We start from the raw sequence: 17242 nt of genomic DNA on the forward strand, positions 1-17242 counted from the left end.
AAATACATACTCCAAACCTGCTATTTTCTGATAATAATGACAAGGCATCATTGGGGATTGAGGTGCCAAAAGAAGAGGTGCTGGAAAAAATTGATAAATTTAAAAAGCACCAAGTCTTGGTTCACATGGTGCATATATATATCCCAAGAGTTCTGAAGGAATGACATCCAACAGAAAGATCATACACTTTTTTTCTTCCCTGTCTTTCATACATATTCACCTGCTGACTTCTATCTAATCTCAGGGCAGTTAGTCCAATTTTTGTTCAGTTACTCAATAGTACAATGGTGATCTCTGACATGCACCCATTATTCTACAATTTACCCCCTACACACTGGGCAAGAAACAAAATAAATGGAAGTTTAATACTTTAGCAATCTTAGACCCCTATTTCAAGTTGTTTATAAAGAAGGAAACTGATCTCTCCCTGGAGACCAATATGTCCTCAGTTCCCTATAGTAAGCTTCGACAGGAAACTTTAAAAGTCTTTCATAGAGGCAGAATTGTTAGCTTTACTATGGCTAAAAAAAAGGAGTGAAGGGAAAACATGGTGCTACTTGAAAGGAAAGTCAAGGAAATGGATTGACAATATGCTCAAAATCCTTTCCCAGAATTCTTATGCAGACTGACCAGAAAAAGGTATGAGCTCAATAAGCTGTGCATGGCCCAAGCAGAGTTTGTCCTTTTTTCAATTAAGACAAGACTTCTCGGAGTTGAGGGAGAAGGCAGATAGGCTGTTTAGTGTACTGTTGTACACAAATGTCAGCGAGGGAAATTGTTTCAGCAATCTGAAATGAGCATAATAAACAGTTCTTTAATTTTTATAAAAGTCTATGCAATTCTGATTCTGCCCCTTCACAGAAAGCCCTGGAAATTTTCTTTGCTAAAATACAAGTGCCCCAACTCTCTGAGGTTCAGCAGGAGAATTTGGATGCCCCATTAGCATCATCCGAGCTTGCCAGTGCCCAAAGTCCATGAAATTAAGGAAGGCTCCTGCCATATATCTTGAGCTTCAGATTCATAGCAGAGATGGAGAGCTTTGTAGATGCAAAGAGTTCTTTCAGAAATAGTTCACTGGTTATAGTCCAATGTTTATCTTCAGGGCAGTCCTTCAGAACTGGGATCTCAGTCCTTATGGCTTAGGCTGCCTCTGCATGAAACCTCAAGCAGATCTGAGATGACAGGATCAGGACCCAAGCCATACAGTTTCAGGACTTCTTTGACAGGTTGGAGTCCCTCAGCGAACATTAGACATTCATTTTCTAAGCATCGCTGGTTATTATTCACACAGATTAACATAAGGCAATTGCCTGTTTTTCCACCATTCACAGATGATTTGCTATACATTTCAAAGAGAGATGAATGCAGGGATATCCTATGTTTACAGTTCATTTAAATGTTGTCCTTTCGATCTCTGAATTAACAGAATACAGCATAGACAGGGACTGTTTGATTACATTGTTGACCTCTACCAATTATATACAAAAAAACACAAACATTATCTGTGTGGCAGAGCTCCTTCTCTACCTTAGAGGGTTCCACACTTCCTGTTAGTGGCAGGCTGGGGGATTCCTCTCTCTTTGGGAATTTCCCCATGCCCCTCGGTTTACTGTCCCCACCTTGTCTGAGTAGGGGTTCCTCACGGCCTCCCTGACAGGGTAGGGGGAGGAGAGCCTCTTAGGCATTGGCTACACTTGCAAGCTAGAGCTCATTAAATTAGCCCGGGAGCCCTAACTCCTGAGGTGTCCACGCTGGCAAGGCACTTAGAGCACCTGGACTCTGCAGCTGGAGCACTCCTGTTAATCCACCTCCATGAGAAGAACAGAGCGTGCTGCGCTCGGGATGGAACGCCGGGGTGTCAGGGTGGACAATGTGTTGCATTACTGCGCTGTGATTGGCCTCCGTAAACATCCGATAATCCCATGAAGTCAAGTGGCCACTCTGGTCATTGTTTTGAACTCGGCTGCAGGCATGCAGATATCCCCTTTCAAAGCTCCGTTTCTGACAGCCCGCATGCTTATCTGCTCCGGGACACAAATCAAACCATTTCTGTGGAATGCTCCTGCTGCAGAGGCAGGCCTGTGTGTGTGTGTCTGTGTGTGTGTGTGTGAGAGAGAGAGAGAGAGGCGCAGGGGGTGGGGGCTGATGTCAAGTTTCCCCCTTCCTCCTGCCATTGTCTGAACTTACAAGATAGCATGCTGACACACTGCCCCCCAAAACACAGTCTCTTCCCCCATATACACACAACACACTCCCTCATTTGAAAAGCAGCTGGCAATCTAATAGGATGCCCATGGAACAATGGGATTGGGGAAACCTGCATCATGTGCCTGCCCCATTAGGCATTGCAAACCCTTTCCATAGCATGCTGCAGCTACTTGCACACTGCGATAGCTACCACAATGCACTGCTCTCTGTGGTGTTGCAAGAGCTGCTAATGTGGACATGCTTCACAGTCACGGGCACAATGTGAACACACAGCAGCACTTTCCCTGCTGCTGTCTTTGAGGGCTGGTTTAACTCCAGGCGCTCTACATCTTCAAGTGTAGCCATGCCTTTAGTCTCTGGTAGCTCCTCCGGGCACAGTAGCGGCAGGCCAGACACCCAGTTCAGTCTCTCCCCTCTGGTGGGGGTCTCTTCCTTCAAACCTTTGAGGCCCAGAAGGGCTGTACGCCCTGTTGTGCAGGATTTCCCCTGCTCTTCACCTCTGTACCTGTGAGGTCTCCCTCCTGGTGTTTGTCAGCGTCTGCACCGTCCGGCTCACCAATAGCATGCCTGCTCCCCTACAGCTCCTATTGGGTGCACCTATCTGACTGGAGAGGAGGCTTTTAACAGGTTCTGGCAGGCCCTTAATTTGCAGGATTGAACCCAGAGTTCCATGGCAAAACACCCCAGCTATATAGTTGTAAATTCCCATTTGAGTCCATGAATTTTGCAATGTCATCCTGTAAACATTAGTCCTTAAGTGGTGTTATCATTTGATGGTTATTGTCGGGCTTCCCATTGTTATCTCCCATTTGTTGTCTTGCCTTCGGGGGTGCCTGCCTCACCTCTGAGATGTCAATGCTGCTAACACGTTTAGCATCGGATACAATAGATGTTTTCTGATTGTCTCCTGGTCTTTCCAAGTCTCTACATGGGAGGTCCACTTCCTAGACACCACAGTACAAATAAGCGATGGCCACGTTAACACCACCCTATACCGAAAACCCACCGACCGCTACGCCTACCTTCCACCCCGGACACACCACATGATCCATCATCTACAGCCAAGCGCTGAGTTACAACCGCATCTAATCCAACCCCTCAGACAGAGACCAACACCTACAAGATCTTCACCAAGCATTCTCAAAACTACGATACCCACACAAGGAAATAGAGAAACAAATCAACAGAGCCAGACATGTACCCAGAAGCCTCCTGCTACAAGACAGGCCCAAAAAAGAAACCAACAGAACTCCACTGGCCATCACCTACAGTCCTCAGCTTAAACCTCTCCAACGCATCATCAGTGATCTACAACCCATCCTGGACAATGATCCCTCACTTTCACAGACCTTGGGAGGCAGGCCAGTCCTCGTGCACAGACAACCCGCCAACCTTAAGCATATTCTCACCAGCAACCACGCACCGCATCATAACAACTCTAACTCAGGAACCAACCCATGCAACAAACCTCGATGCCAACTCTGCCCACATAGCTACACCAGCAACACCATCATAGGACCTAACCAGATCAGCTACAACATCACCGGCTCATTCACCTGCACGTCCACCAATGTTATATATGCCATCATGTGCCAGCAATGCCCCTCTGCTATGTACATTTGCATAGTGACTGTCCAGTTTGGCCAGAGGATAAATGGATACAAGTCAGATATCAGGAATGGCAATATACAAAAACCTGTAGGAGAACACTTCAACTTCCCTGGCCACACAATAGCAGATGTAAAGGTAGCCATCTTACAGCAAAAAAACTTCAGGACTAGACTCCAAAGAGAAACTGCTGAGCTCCAGTTCATTTGCAAATTTGACACCATCAGATCAGGATTAAACAAAGACTGTGAATGGCTATCCAACTACAGAAGCAGTTTCTCCTCCCTTGGTGTTCACACCTCAACTGCTAGCAGAGCACCTCACCCTCCCTGATTGAACTAACCTCGTTATCTCCATACTGATTTATACCTGCCTCTGGAAATTTCTATTACTTGCATCTGAAGAAGTGAGGTTCTTACCCACGAAAGCTTATGCTCCCAATACTTCTGTTAGTCTTAAAGGTGCCACAGGGCCCTCTGTTGCTTTTTACAGATTCAGACTAACACGGCTACCCCTCTGATACTTGTCACTTTTTCTTGACCATCTGGACATTTGTGATGGCTTTCACACCTTATCTTTTCCTGATGCATTCACACAAACAATCTCTTACAGAAACCTTCAAAGGTATACAGACAGCAGTATTTTATATTCAGCAGAATACATTGTAAATCAAGCCTTGCTAAATCTTATAACTAAAACAATTCACATTGGGGCTTCAGGCTCTCAACATCCTTCTATTCTCCTTAACATAGATACACTACAAGATCCTGTCTCTTACTTACTAAAACCTTAAAACAAAGAAATGTATATTTAACTAGAGTGCCTAATTTGCAATACATATAGGAAACCATAGTAGACATTATAACTTATCCTAAAACAAAAGGGTGACCATAATCAGTCATAAGGATTGTTCTCGTCTGTCATTCCTTTCTGCTATTCAAAGACGGTGGCTGACAGGATAAAATCAAATCATACATTAATTCTCGTAGTACAATTATAAAATCCTGCTCCTAGAAGAGGCAATTAAATACCCGGGGATAAAAATATAAAGAAATTTTGAAAAACTTGCAAAAATGAATTTGGAACCCAGCCTTCTACAGCTAGCAGAAGACACCAGGTAGTGACAAGCACTTTCTCTGAGCTGGAGGGTGGAATTAACAATGCCTAGATGAGCTTCATTTTGAGTGAGCTACTTTATTAAATCTTTTAACATAGGATAGTTAAATGACAAGATCATTAAGATCTGTATGTGAGCCTGGGGCATAGTACACAATGGCTACCCTGAAGAGACAAAAACAAACAAACCAAAAAACCCCTCATGTCAGTAAACAGTGTAGCAGAGAAACCGATCAGACAGCTACAGACAAAGAAGAAATATTTTTACATGAAGTAGAACATATGCACACATGCGTTATGACTTCCTGGATTACCTAGTAGAACTGAAAGTTAAGTAGAAAACACCAGTGAGTGGTTTGCCAGGGCAAAATGCCACACCACATCCGTAAGCTAGGGAAGGGATCATAGTTAAAATAATTTGTGCTTTTTTTATTAGTATTTCATATCAGAATTGCAGTGAGCTAGAAAAAATTTGATTAACCACTTAGGTTTTATTCTCTATAAAATACTTGTTTGGAAATAGTGTATGTTTATGTAAGCCTGAATTGTTAAATATAGTTCTGATCGCCATCAAGTGCTATTTGATAGCTGACATTAATGCCTACTCAAAAGTTTCCAGGCAGCATATCTCTCTCCCCCTGTCCCCCAAAAAAGTGAAATGGGGCAAGCCAGGGTATAAGGGCCTGGGTGTACAGATAACCCCAGGTAATTGGCAGTTTCTTGGGTTCATCCCAAAGGATGAAAACCAGCAAAGGAGACATACAAATTCACATAAGAGTTTGCATCTATCCAAATTTCATCTGTTGATAACTCCAACTTTTGGAAGTGTGAGGGTATATAGATAATTCTAGAAATCCCTCCTGTTTGTACTTTTTAAAATCTGTGTTTCAAGAGGTTTTCTTGCCCTATATTCAATTCAAACTGATTCTAGCGCCTTTTCTTTCCTTTTGGACAGCTGTATTTTGAATTAATAGAAACTAATGCCAAATACCTTGATGGCTTCTGTACTTTATACCACCTTACTAACGATGATATTGTCAAACACTCCATTTTGCTTCGTTTGAAATCATTCCTGCATTGTTTGTTTTCAGCTCAGAAAATCATACTAACATGATGGAACTAAAAAAAGCTACACTGAGCCATCTAGGATGAAATCCTGGCCGCACTAAAGTTCAGAGGTAAAACTCCCATTGACTTCAGTGGAGTCAGGACTTCACCCTGATCATCTAAGGTCTGAGATTTTAGTTTACTAGAAGAGCTCAACATTCTTCACAGGTTTCTGGTGAAACAGAACAGATTCAGAATGCTTGCTCCTACCTCCTCAGATAAAAACCTAAGTAATGCCTGGTGCTCATTGTTTATTATTATTGTGTTGAAGTGTCTTACTTTGAGATTTCTCCCAAATGTCTCCGTCTGAAGCTGTTAGCACTTAGAATGCTGCCTGAACCTTTTAATGAATGCTCAAGGGGTCCTTTCAATTGATAGTGATGAAACTTCATTGTTATGTAGTGTCTAAATAATGGGATCTCTTAAGCACTGTGACTATGATACCGATATTTTCCTGTTAGTGGCAGATCTCTCATTCACTGAGACAAATGGACACAAACTAGGTATTTTGCCTTTTAGCTCTGCACTGTGGCTGGTCTAGTCAGGGTTGCGGTGTTTTTTGTTTTTGTTTGTTTTTGTACCTATTTAACTATCTGTTTGGAAACTGATGTCATTAAATTGTTGCAGCCTTTTAATGTGGATGCAGTCATATTAGCACCTTTATACCATTGTAACTGTATTTTGATATAACTGTCAGTTTCTAAAAAGATGTACTTTAATCAGTACAATAACTGTTTTAGATTACATCAGAAGAGAATAAATCCCTCTAAGAACTGTGCAGTGAGGTTTATTGTGATTTTTCACTGGTAAAGGAGTCTATCATCAGGGCCGCACTTATTCTGTATTTCTGCATTTGTGGAACTGGCTCAGAATCCACCTTTTGCTGCAGAAATGTGCAGCAAAATCTAAGCTTTCATTTTTTTTAGAGGTTTTCTGCAAAACATTAATTTTTTTTTCAAATTTAAAAATTATGTCTGTGATACAGAACGGTATTTCTGAAACACTAATAGATGTGTGAATTGCCCTCATTAACCTAAGTGTTAACTATGAAACTTAGTGCTAACTTTAACTATTTATTATCCAACTATTTAACTGTTGATCATTTTAGTAAAACTTTCAGCAAATGTGTTTTTCTGTTGTTCTTGAGTACAGTGGAAGATATTGGGACAGTGGGCTGTGGGGCTGCTTTTTGCTCTCTGTGGTTTCTGGGACTGGGAAGTAAGTGCAAGCTTCCTACACAATTTTTTTCTAACTAAAAGTCATTTGTTTCTGTTTTCTAAAACAATAAAGATTATTGTAGCACAGTTTCTTAGAATAAGAGCTGTTGATTGGTATTGTTAGAGGGATAGGGCATCATCTGCTGAAACAATATGACTTTGTTGTACATAAATTATAAAACGTTTTCTTGATAATTGAACAGAAGATGATGGAAGTTTGAAGGAGGATAACAAATATGACTGCTTTCAGGCTGTGGAATTCATTAAAGAAACTAATTAAATGTGTTATGAAGTTGTTTTTGTTGGCACAGAGAGAGAAGTACATTATCTTGTTTGAGGCAGTTTTTTGTAAATCTACTTGGCAGATGAAGAAGAATTTTCAAAGGTACATCCATCAGGAGCTTCCAGAGTACAGTATGTTTAAAATGGCATAACATGTAAATCACTTCCTCCTAAAATGACAATCATTAGCCCATAAAGACATGGCTTCCCTGAAAAGTTTACAATCTAAGGCCCCAGTCCTGCAATTTGTTGAGCATGGGTGGACTGCTATGTCCATGAAGACTCTCACTGACTTCAGTGGGGCTTTGCACGATTGCAATAGTTGATTTTTATGCAACAGATTTCAGGTGTGGGGCTTAAATTCTGGCATGACACAGCAAGTGAGAATAGTAAACAAAATATGGGAAAGGAGAGAGGTAGGACAAGAGTTGAAATAATAGGATTTTGTGGTGACTTATTTAAAGTGTGTTCCTTGTTGGTTATTTCTTTTTTAATTTTCTTTTTATACATTTTATTATCTCACTCTTTATAGGTCATGTTGAAGAAGTGGGGTTTTAGAAGGGGTTTGAATGAGAAAAGGGTGGTGGCTTGGTAAACTGTTTCTAGTTTTAGAGGGCATTCCAGGAATGGGGGCATGTGGCTGAGCCTTATCTGGTTGCTGTAGTAATGTTGCTGTTGACTTGGTTTCCCTTGCTGGTAAGTTGGGTTAGTACTTCAGCTGAAACAAAAAAAATAAAATAAAATGGAGCACTGCATGCTGAAATGTCTCACATACCAATTACAATTGTTAATATTATCCATACATCTGAGTATTTGGTTTGCAGGAGGAAGTTCTGGCCAGGGATCAAAAGTGATTAGTGTAATGTGGAAAGTAAACACTTTTGAAGATCTTACTTTTCACTCAAAAATAGAAACCAATATTTACTACAGACACCCAAATTAAAATATGGCAGGTTGTCTCGAGAGTTAACCATCAGTTATATTTTAATTTTGATGGTTTGTTTTTAAGACTTTTTTCATAGCACAGTTAAACATGGTTTTACAGTTATTTTAATTCTTTCTTAACCACAACATCCTTCCTGAAAATTTTAACAAAACAAAGTCCCACTCAGTGTTGTATTTTGACAGAGAGGGCCTGATTCTCCGTGCAGTCAGATTTAGACTGACTTTTTTGCATGTAAAGGCTTAGGCCTATTTGATAATTACCTTCTCTTACTGGACTACACTTTGTTCTGCTGGGTCAGCTCACTCCCTGGGATTAATTTTAGGGTTACCATATTTTAATAAAAAAAAAAGGACACTCCACAGGGCCCGGCCCTGCCCCAAATCCACCCCCAGCCCCGTCCTGGCCCCGCCCCTCTGCTGCTCCCCCTCCCCTGCTTCCCACGAATCAAATGTTTGCGGGAAGCCTGAAACAGGGAGGCAGCAGGTAAGCTGGGGCTGGGGCAGTGGCGGGTGCGAGGAGGCGCGGCCCAGTCCGGCCCCCCCAGCCGAATGGCTCCCTCCAGCGGCTGGCAAGCTCCGGCCAAGAGGCTCTGGCCCCGGCGTCTCTGGCCCGGCTCGGCTCGGGCCCTGGGACGCCGGCCCTAGTTCTTCTTCGAGAGATGTCCCTGTGGGTGCTCCACTACAGGTGTTGGTGCGTCCCTGCGCCTTCACCCGGAGATTTTTGCAGCAGTACTCATAGCGGCCACGCATGCTCAGAATCTGCCCCCCCGCTGTGACTCTAGGGTAATAGAACGCATGCGTGGCCGGTCTCCTCAGTTCCTTCTCAACCGTCCCCGGCCTGAGACGGAGCTCAGCAGACTCATTAGAGAATCCTTCACTATTGCCTTAATTATCCTTTAGAAACCAGTTTTTTCTGTCAGTTTTCTCTGTTAAAATAGTTACTTACCCAGTTTATCTTAAAAAAAAAAAAATTTCCTGTCAGCCGCGGCTATGCCGGGCTCCACCGGTTTCAAGCGCTGTGCTATTTGTAAGGAAGCTATCCCGTCATCGGACGGGCACTCAAAGTGTATAAAATGTTTGGGGGAAGCTCACATTCCCCAAAAATGTGCCCACTGCTGTAAACTCAGCTCCAGGGCACGGAAAGACAGGGAGCTTAAACTCAAACTGCTCCTGCTTCAAAAATCTATCGGGTCAGTTTCAGACCCAGGCATTGAAGCCGGCTCCGCTACCCGACACAGCCCCCCCCCCCCCTCAAAAAAGCTCAAGAAGTCTACGAAAAAGGGGCACCTTTCCTCACCGAGCAAGACTATGAGGCATAAAGTTTCTCCAGGCAGATCAACGATCTCTCTTCCTGTGATTCCTCGCCTCAGCAATTTTCACGAGCCAGGCTCCTCCGGAACAGCGCAAAAGCCGCCTGAGGCTTCAGCGCTGCCGAGAAGCTCCGGTGCCGAGGCATCAGGCTTCCAGTTGCCTGCCTCAGGGACGGCACCGTTCGGCACCGCGAATGAGACGGTGCCGACATTCTACAGCACGCCTCACCCGAGGCAGCCCGACATTTCTCGCCCGGCACCGACCGCGGCACCGACGCCTGCGGGGCATTCTGACACACAGATCACAGCCAGAAGCCCCGATCGCAGGAATGCTCTTGTGCAGCAGCCTCTGTCGGCTCAGCTTTCATCTCCCGCAGGAGCTGTTTTCACTCATTTTACCCAGACAGCTGATCTGCTAGTATCACCTACCTTGCAGTCTCCGCTCATGAATGCATATTCTGTTTCGATGCCTGAGTCAGGATCTGAGCAGTTTTCCTCCAGTGAGGAGGAAGCAGATCCACAGGGAGTTTTTTCCCCATATCATGACTCCCAGCCCCGGACCCAGAGCAATAAGGGCTATGGAAATACTACCTCATCCCACTCTCAGGACCCTGCCCCTTGGGGGATGAACCCCTGGATGGCACCACCTATGCCCTACCCGCCACCATGGCAATACTGGACACCATGGACATCATACCCTCGGGAACACATGCCCCATGGCCATTCGACCAGGCGCAACACTGATCCAGTGCCGTCTCCTAATGCATATGCTAGTGACACGAGACGCCTGGCAACACAGCCACGTTCCCAGGATAAACCTAGCCCTTCTCCTGGTCCAACAGATCCGGAGTTAGCACCAGAGGAAGCATTACTTCCCCTTCCTCCCACTCCCTCTGATGAATATACAAAATTCCAGGACCTCTTTAAGAGAGTTGCTAGTGACCTGAACATTAACTTGGAAGTGGTTCCCGAACAACAGCATGAGCTAACGAACATCCTACAGCCCCCTTCTTCCTCCAGAGTGGCACTTCCAATTAACGCAGCCCTTTTAGAACCCGCTAAGTCCATCTGGCAGACTCCAGCGACAAGCCTACCTACCTGCAAGCAAGCGGACAAGAAGTATTTTATTTCTCCAAAGGACTCTGAATTCCTTTTTACCCACCCAGCACCAAACTCATTGGTAGTGGACGCTGCGAACCAGAGGGCCAGACAACAGTATTCTCGTTCTGCCCCACCTAACAAGGATAGCAAACGACTGGACCTGTTTGGTCGCAAGGTCTATGCATCCTCCACCCTCCAATTTCGCATAGCTAATTATACTGCAGTCCTGGCAAAATACGACCATAAAAACTATAATAAGTTAATGGACTTTATTGATGACATTCCAGAACAAAGAAAACAACAGTTCAGAGCTATAGTTTCTGAGGGCCAAGCCATTTCACGCACCGCTCTCCAAGCAGCCCTCGATGTAGCCAACACAGCGGCAAGATCTACCGCTACAGCGATAGTCATGCGACGGGGCTCATGGCTCTCCTCTTCCTTTTTTCCTCGCGAAGTTCAGAACACAATTGAAGATCTTCCCTTCGACGGTGACAAACTCTTTGCTGCTAACACGAATGAAGTGCTTCATTCAATGAAAGACTCCAGAACAACCCTCCGGTCTTTAGGTCTCCAGACACCTACGGCAAGAAGACGACAATATCAATACCAACCATACCACCGGCCACGTTATCCCGCATTTACACAACCTTCCCATAGACCGCAGGAACAGCAACAGCCGCAACGTCCACGACCAAGATTTCAGCGACGTCGCCCAAACTCTACAGGGGCGCCTCAACCCCCACCAGCTAATAGGCAGATTTGAAAACTTGGTCGAGGGTTTAGAAAGCAATGCCCTCACTTCAGCCGGCACACCAATCTTTGGACACCGCCTACGACCTTTTTTCCAACAATGGAGGAAGATTACCTCCGACAAGTGGGTCTTAGAGGTAGTTACAATTGGATACGTCATCCCCTTCCTCTCCGTACCTCCCACCCACCCACCCTCCCCGTCCCTCTTCAGGGACCCTTCTCACGAGCAGCTACTCCTCCAAGAGGTGCAACATCTCCTTCATCTGGGAACAGTAGAAATCGTGCCAGAGCGACACAGAGGGAAGGGTTTTTACTCCCATTATTTCTTAACGGAGAAGAAAAATGGGGGATGGCGACCAATCCTCGATCTCAGGCGGCTCAACAGATTCATCAAAAAGCAAAAGTTCAAGATGGTGACCCTCAATACCATAATCCCAGCGCTGGAGCAGGGCGACTGGTTTTCTGCCCTCGACCTACAAGATGCCTATTTCCACGTCACTATACATCCGGCCCACAGACGTTTCCTCCGATTTACCCTTGGTTCCACACATTTCCAATACAGGGTACTCCCCTTCGGACTATCTACAGCCCCCCGTGCTTTTTCCAAACTTCTAGCTGTAGTCACTGCTCACCTCAGGAGACAAGGGGTAATAATATTTCCGTACCTCGACGATTGCCTCCTCAAAGCTTCAACATTCGACGAGGCGCTCCGGTTCACACGACTCATAGTCGAGTGCTTTCTTTCTCTCGGCCTACAAATAAACAGAGACAAATCCACATTACGCCCCACCCAGCACCTTCAGTTCATAGGCGCAGACCTCGACTCTCGGACCGGGCTAGCATCGCTCCCACCCGATCGCTACAATTCCATAAAACAACTGACCACAACTATTTGCAACAGCCCTCAGGTAACTGCCCGAGACTGCCTGCAACTACTAGGTCACATGGCCTCGTGCACTTTTGTCGTCCAGAATGCACGCCTACACATGAGGTGCTTCCAAGCGTGGCTGGCAACGGTTTACAAACCGAATATGCATTCTTTAAACAAGACTCTCTCCCTGCCTACTCCAGTCAAAGACTCGCTACGTTGGTGGACCGTCCACTCCAACCTTTGTTCTGGAGTCCCGTTTCTTCAACAGGCTCCATCACGCATTCTGACCACCGATGCATCTATGACAGGGTGGGGTGCACATATGTCTCATCACACAGTACAGGGACTATGGTCACCAACCGAGACCTCCCTGCACATAAATGTACTAGAACTTCGAGCCATTCGCAACGCGTGCCGTCACTTCCTGCCACTAATCAAACATCATCACGTACGCATAATGACGGACAACATTGCTTGCATGTTTTACGTAAACAGGCAGGGCGGAGCTCGTTCCCATTCGCTGTGCACAGAGGCTATGAAGCTCTGGAATTGGTGCATTGTGAACAACATCCGGGTATCAGCTGCTTATCTTCCCGGAATCATGAACACCACAGCGGACGAACTGAGCAGACGCTTCCCATGGGACCACGAGTGGGAGATAGACGAGAAAACCATTCACAACGTATTCAGCATCTGGGGTTACCCAACAATAGACCTCTTTGCAACTGCAAAGAACAAGAAATGTCTCAATTTCTGCTCCAGAGCAGGACTGGGCAAACATTCCCTGGGGGACGCATTCATGATCTCATGGCACCGAAACCTATTCTATGCGTTTCCCCCGATACCAGTTCTCAACAGGGTTCTGATAAAAATACGAACGGATCGAGCCAAGGTGATCCTCATTGCCCCATCGTGGCCCAGACAACCATGGTTTCCCTTCCTCACCAGAATGTCAATCCAACCACCAATCTCCCTGCCGCTTATTCCGAACCTTCTCTCTCAGCAGCACGGTCGTTTTCTCCACCCCAACCTGTCCATGCTTCACCTCAAGGCCTGGTTCCTACGTGGTTCTCCCAACGCGAATTAGATTGCTCCGAACAAGTTCAGGAGGTGCTCCTACATAGCAGAACGCAAGCTACTCGCAAGACCTATCTTCAAAAGTGGAAACAATTCACACATTGGTGTTCTGCCAAACATCTTTCTCCTACCTCGGTACCTCTTCCGTTTATATTGGACTATCTCTTGGGCCTTAAGCGATCCGGCCTTTCTTTCAGCTCCATCAGGGTCCATTTAGCTGCTATTACGACTTTCCACGACAAAATTGATGATACGTCTGTCTTTGCTCACGCTACGACGAAGCGTTTCCTCAAGGGCCTACAAACCTTATATCCAGACATTAAACAACCGACCACCCCCTGGGACCTTCATCTGGTACTGTCTGCCCTAACTCAGCAACCCTTCGAACCCCTAGCCACGTGCTCCCTTTTACACCTCTCCATGAAAACAGCGTTTCTAGTGGCAATTACTTCTGCCAGACGGGCAGGAGAAATAGCAGCTCTCATGGCTCATCCACCATATACGATATTTTTTAAAGACAAGGTTACCCTCAGATTGCATCCCAAATTTCTTCCAAAGGTTCACTCATCATTCCATATTAATGAACCCATACACCTCCCGACTTTTTTCCCGAAACCACATGCAAACTCCTTTGAAGCCTCAATGCATACACTAGATGTTCGCAGAGCCTTGTCATTCTATTTGGATAGAACCAAACCCTTTAGAACCTCCTCTAGACTTTTTGTCTCTGTTGCAGAGCGCTCCAAGGGCATGCCTATTTCTACCCAGAGACTCTCGAACTGGATCTCCCAGTGTATCTGACTGTGCTATCAGATGAAAGGGGTTGCACCTCCAGATGGCATTAGAACACACTCCACTAGATCTCTGGCTGCCTCCATCGCGTTCTTACGCAAAGTCCCCTTGGCTGACATTTGTAAAGCAGCCACCTGGTCATCTGACCATACTTTTGTTAAACACTATGCCCTTATTCAAGGCCCTTTATCTGACATACGCTTGGGCAGGGCGGTACTCTCGACGGCGTTCCTACCAGATCCGAAGTCCCTACCTCCTTAAGATACACTGCTTTTAAGTCACCTGTAGTGGAGCACCCACAGGGACATCTCTCGAAGAAGAAGAGGAGGTTACTCACCCTGTGCAGTAACTGACGTTCTTCGAGATGAGTGTCCCTGTGGGTGCTCCACTACCCACCCTCCTCCCCTCTACTTCGGAGTTGGGGGGCCTCCGTGGTAGAGAAGGAACTGAGGAGACCGGCCACGCATGCGTTCTATTACCCTAGAGTCACAGCGGGGGGGCAGATTCTGAGCATGCGTGGCCGCTATGAGTACTGCTGCAAAAATCTCCGGGCGAAGGCGCAGGGACGCACCAACACCTGTAGTGGAGCACCCACAGGGACACTCATCTCGAAGAACGTCAGTTACTGCACAGGGTGAGTAACCTCCTCTTCTGGCCGAGCACCCCCGGCCCTAGCGACTCCAGCTCGGCTCGGGCCCCGGGGCACTGGCCCCGGCCCCAGCCAAGCAGCTCCGGCTGGCGGCCAAGCACCTCCAGCCCCAGTCCCAGTGGCCTGGGCCCAGCTTGGCTCAGGCCCTGGTTCCTGCCGAGTGGCTTGGGGCCCGGCACCAGCGCTGGTCGAGCGGCGCTGGCCCCAGCGGCTCTGGCTCCGGCCCCAGCGGCTCCAGCCCGGACCCAAGCCCCAAGACCCCTCCCTATTTTCCCGGACATGTCCGGCTTTTTTGGCAGTTCCCCCCTGGACAGGGATTTGAGGACCAAAAAGCCGACATATCCGGGAAAATCCGGACCTATGGTAACCCTAGTTAATTTGATTGAGCTTTCTCAAGGAATCCAGGGAAGTTATTTGTCAGTTTAGGTAGCTTCTTTAACTGAGCCTTCATAGGACAACATAATAACCTTTGCAGACTCTTTCTTCAAAGTCTGTCTGTGCAAGAATAGCAATCCTTTCCCCAAACTAGTCTCTTACACCTGTAGTTCCGGTAACCAGATTTGCTGGCTTTTGCCTCAGCCTCAGCAATACAGAGCTCCCAGCCAGTCTCCCCTTTTGTCTATTTGGTTTTCTGGAGCAATTCCTCTCAACAGTAACTTCAGTAGCAGTCCATTGAGACACTGCCTCTGACCCCTCAATTTCCTGGAGGGTATTGCATTTCCTCCTCCCTCCACCATTTCTTGCTGATCTATCTATATAAGGGTCTGCTAATTAAGGTCCACCTCTTTCTCAGGTGCCATGGGGTGTGACTAATTAGACAGCCAGGCCAGCTCCCAGGCCTCTGACCTTAAGAGAGGGGTATCACTTATTCCTTTACAGTGCCACAGACCTGCATCTGAGCCTGCTTCAATGGAGCTGTGCTGACTTGCACCAGCTGAGGACCTGGCTCACTATGTCAGCTACTACTGATACATACAAGTAGATATGTGTATGCATGGCAACATGATTTCATATTTCTCCATATGAGCTTGTAAATATCCTATTAACTTCTTTAAAGACACATTCCTCTGATGTGTAAGCACTTTTTGCAGTATATGAGCCTTTTATTTTGGAAGGAATTCATTTTTGGAGGTCAGATGTAGGTTGCAGCAGATTAACTATGTTACTCAAGTACTTTAGATGGGCAAATATTTGAAATATTAAGAACATAAGAATGGCCATATTGGGTCAGACCAAAGGTCCATCCAGCCCAGTATCCTGTCTACCGACCGTGGCCAATGCCAGGTGCCCCAGAAGGAGTGAACCTAACAGGTAATGATCAAGTGATCTCTCTCCTGCCATTCATCTCCGCCCTCTGACAAACAGAGGCTAGGGACATCAAGGCAAGGGCCTTGAAGAAGAATGCCTGTGTTCATGGCCACATAAAGAGGGACAGAAATGTTGATGGACAGAACAATAAAGATCCTGTGGGCCATTGAACCAATGTGTGGTCTTGGAAACCGTTCTCAAATGGGTTGTAAGGAGATATCCCAAAATAATGGTCAGAATTCTGATTTTGCTGTACTTTGGTATAATTCCATCAGTATCAACAAATGTAACTCCTAACTTCACTGGTGTAATTGAGCTCAGAATCAGACTCACTGTGTTTTGATTGTCCTTAACATGCTTTTTAAATGATGACATAGTTTGGACATAGCAGCAACTTCAGTTGTTTGTTTCAAAATTTGAAAAGTACATTTCCCCCCTGTGTTTCAATTTAACAGCATTTGTCCAGTGAATACATGGCATGTTGGAAGTAGGATATTGTGTTTTCTCTAATGTGAAATGGCCCTAAAAGCTGTTTGACTGTATTATTGAAGCAAGCTCTTTGCTGCTAGGATAAGACTAACAGTCCACTAGCTTAGTCTTTTTATTTTCTTCACATCCTTTATTATAATAAAAACATTTTAGTGTCCTGTTATAGTAAAGGCATTGAATTGTTAAAGACATGTCATCCAATTGCTCATTAGATGGCACAATATGTTGCAAATGTGGAGATCTGGGTAAAACACTTTAAACTCAGGAGGTGAAACTTCCATCCTTTGCTTTACCTGGATGAATATCATGGGCTCTGGTAGAGGAGAGAGAGCGAGAAGCTCCCTGAGCAACGAAGTACATGCCATGGTATAAAACTGCAGCCTGAGTCCTGCAGTTTCTCTAGAAATTCTTT

General features: G+C 45.7%; 1 protein-coding gene and 1 long non-coding RNA gene across 5 annotated transcripts in view; one reads left to right on the forward strand and one right to left on the reverse strand.

The window, feature by feature from the left end:
- The window catches only part of MCTP1 (multiple C2 and transmembrane domain containing 1), a 488682-nt gene that overhangs the window by 192647 nt on the left and 278793 nt on the right, over nucleotides 1-17242 (forward strand). The gene's annotated exons all lie outside the window — the stretch shown is intronic.
- Nucleotides 11150-12525, reverse strand: LOC128839661 (uncharacterized). The gene is made up of 2 exons (XR_008445496.1): nucleotides 12310-12525; nucleotides 11150-11472 (listed from the first exon to the last, which is right to left on the reverse strand). It is a non-coding gene; the product is annotated as an uncharacterized LOC128839661 (long non-coding RNA).

The sequence above is a fragment of the Malaclemys terrapin genome, chromosome 6, assembly GCF_027887155.1.
Source record: "Malaclemys terrapin pileata isolate rMalTer1 chromosome 6, rMalTer1.hap1, whole genome shotgun sequence".
In the NCBI taxonomy this organism is placed as follows: domain Eukaryota; kingdom Metazoa; phylum Chordata; order Testudines; family Emydidae; genus Malaclemys; species Malaclemys terrapin.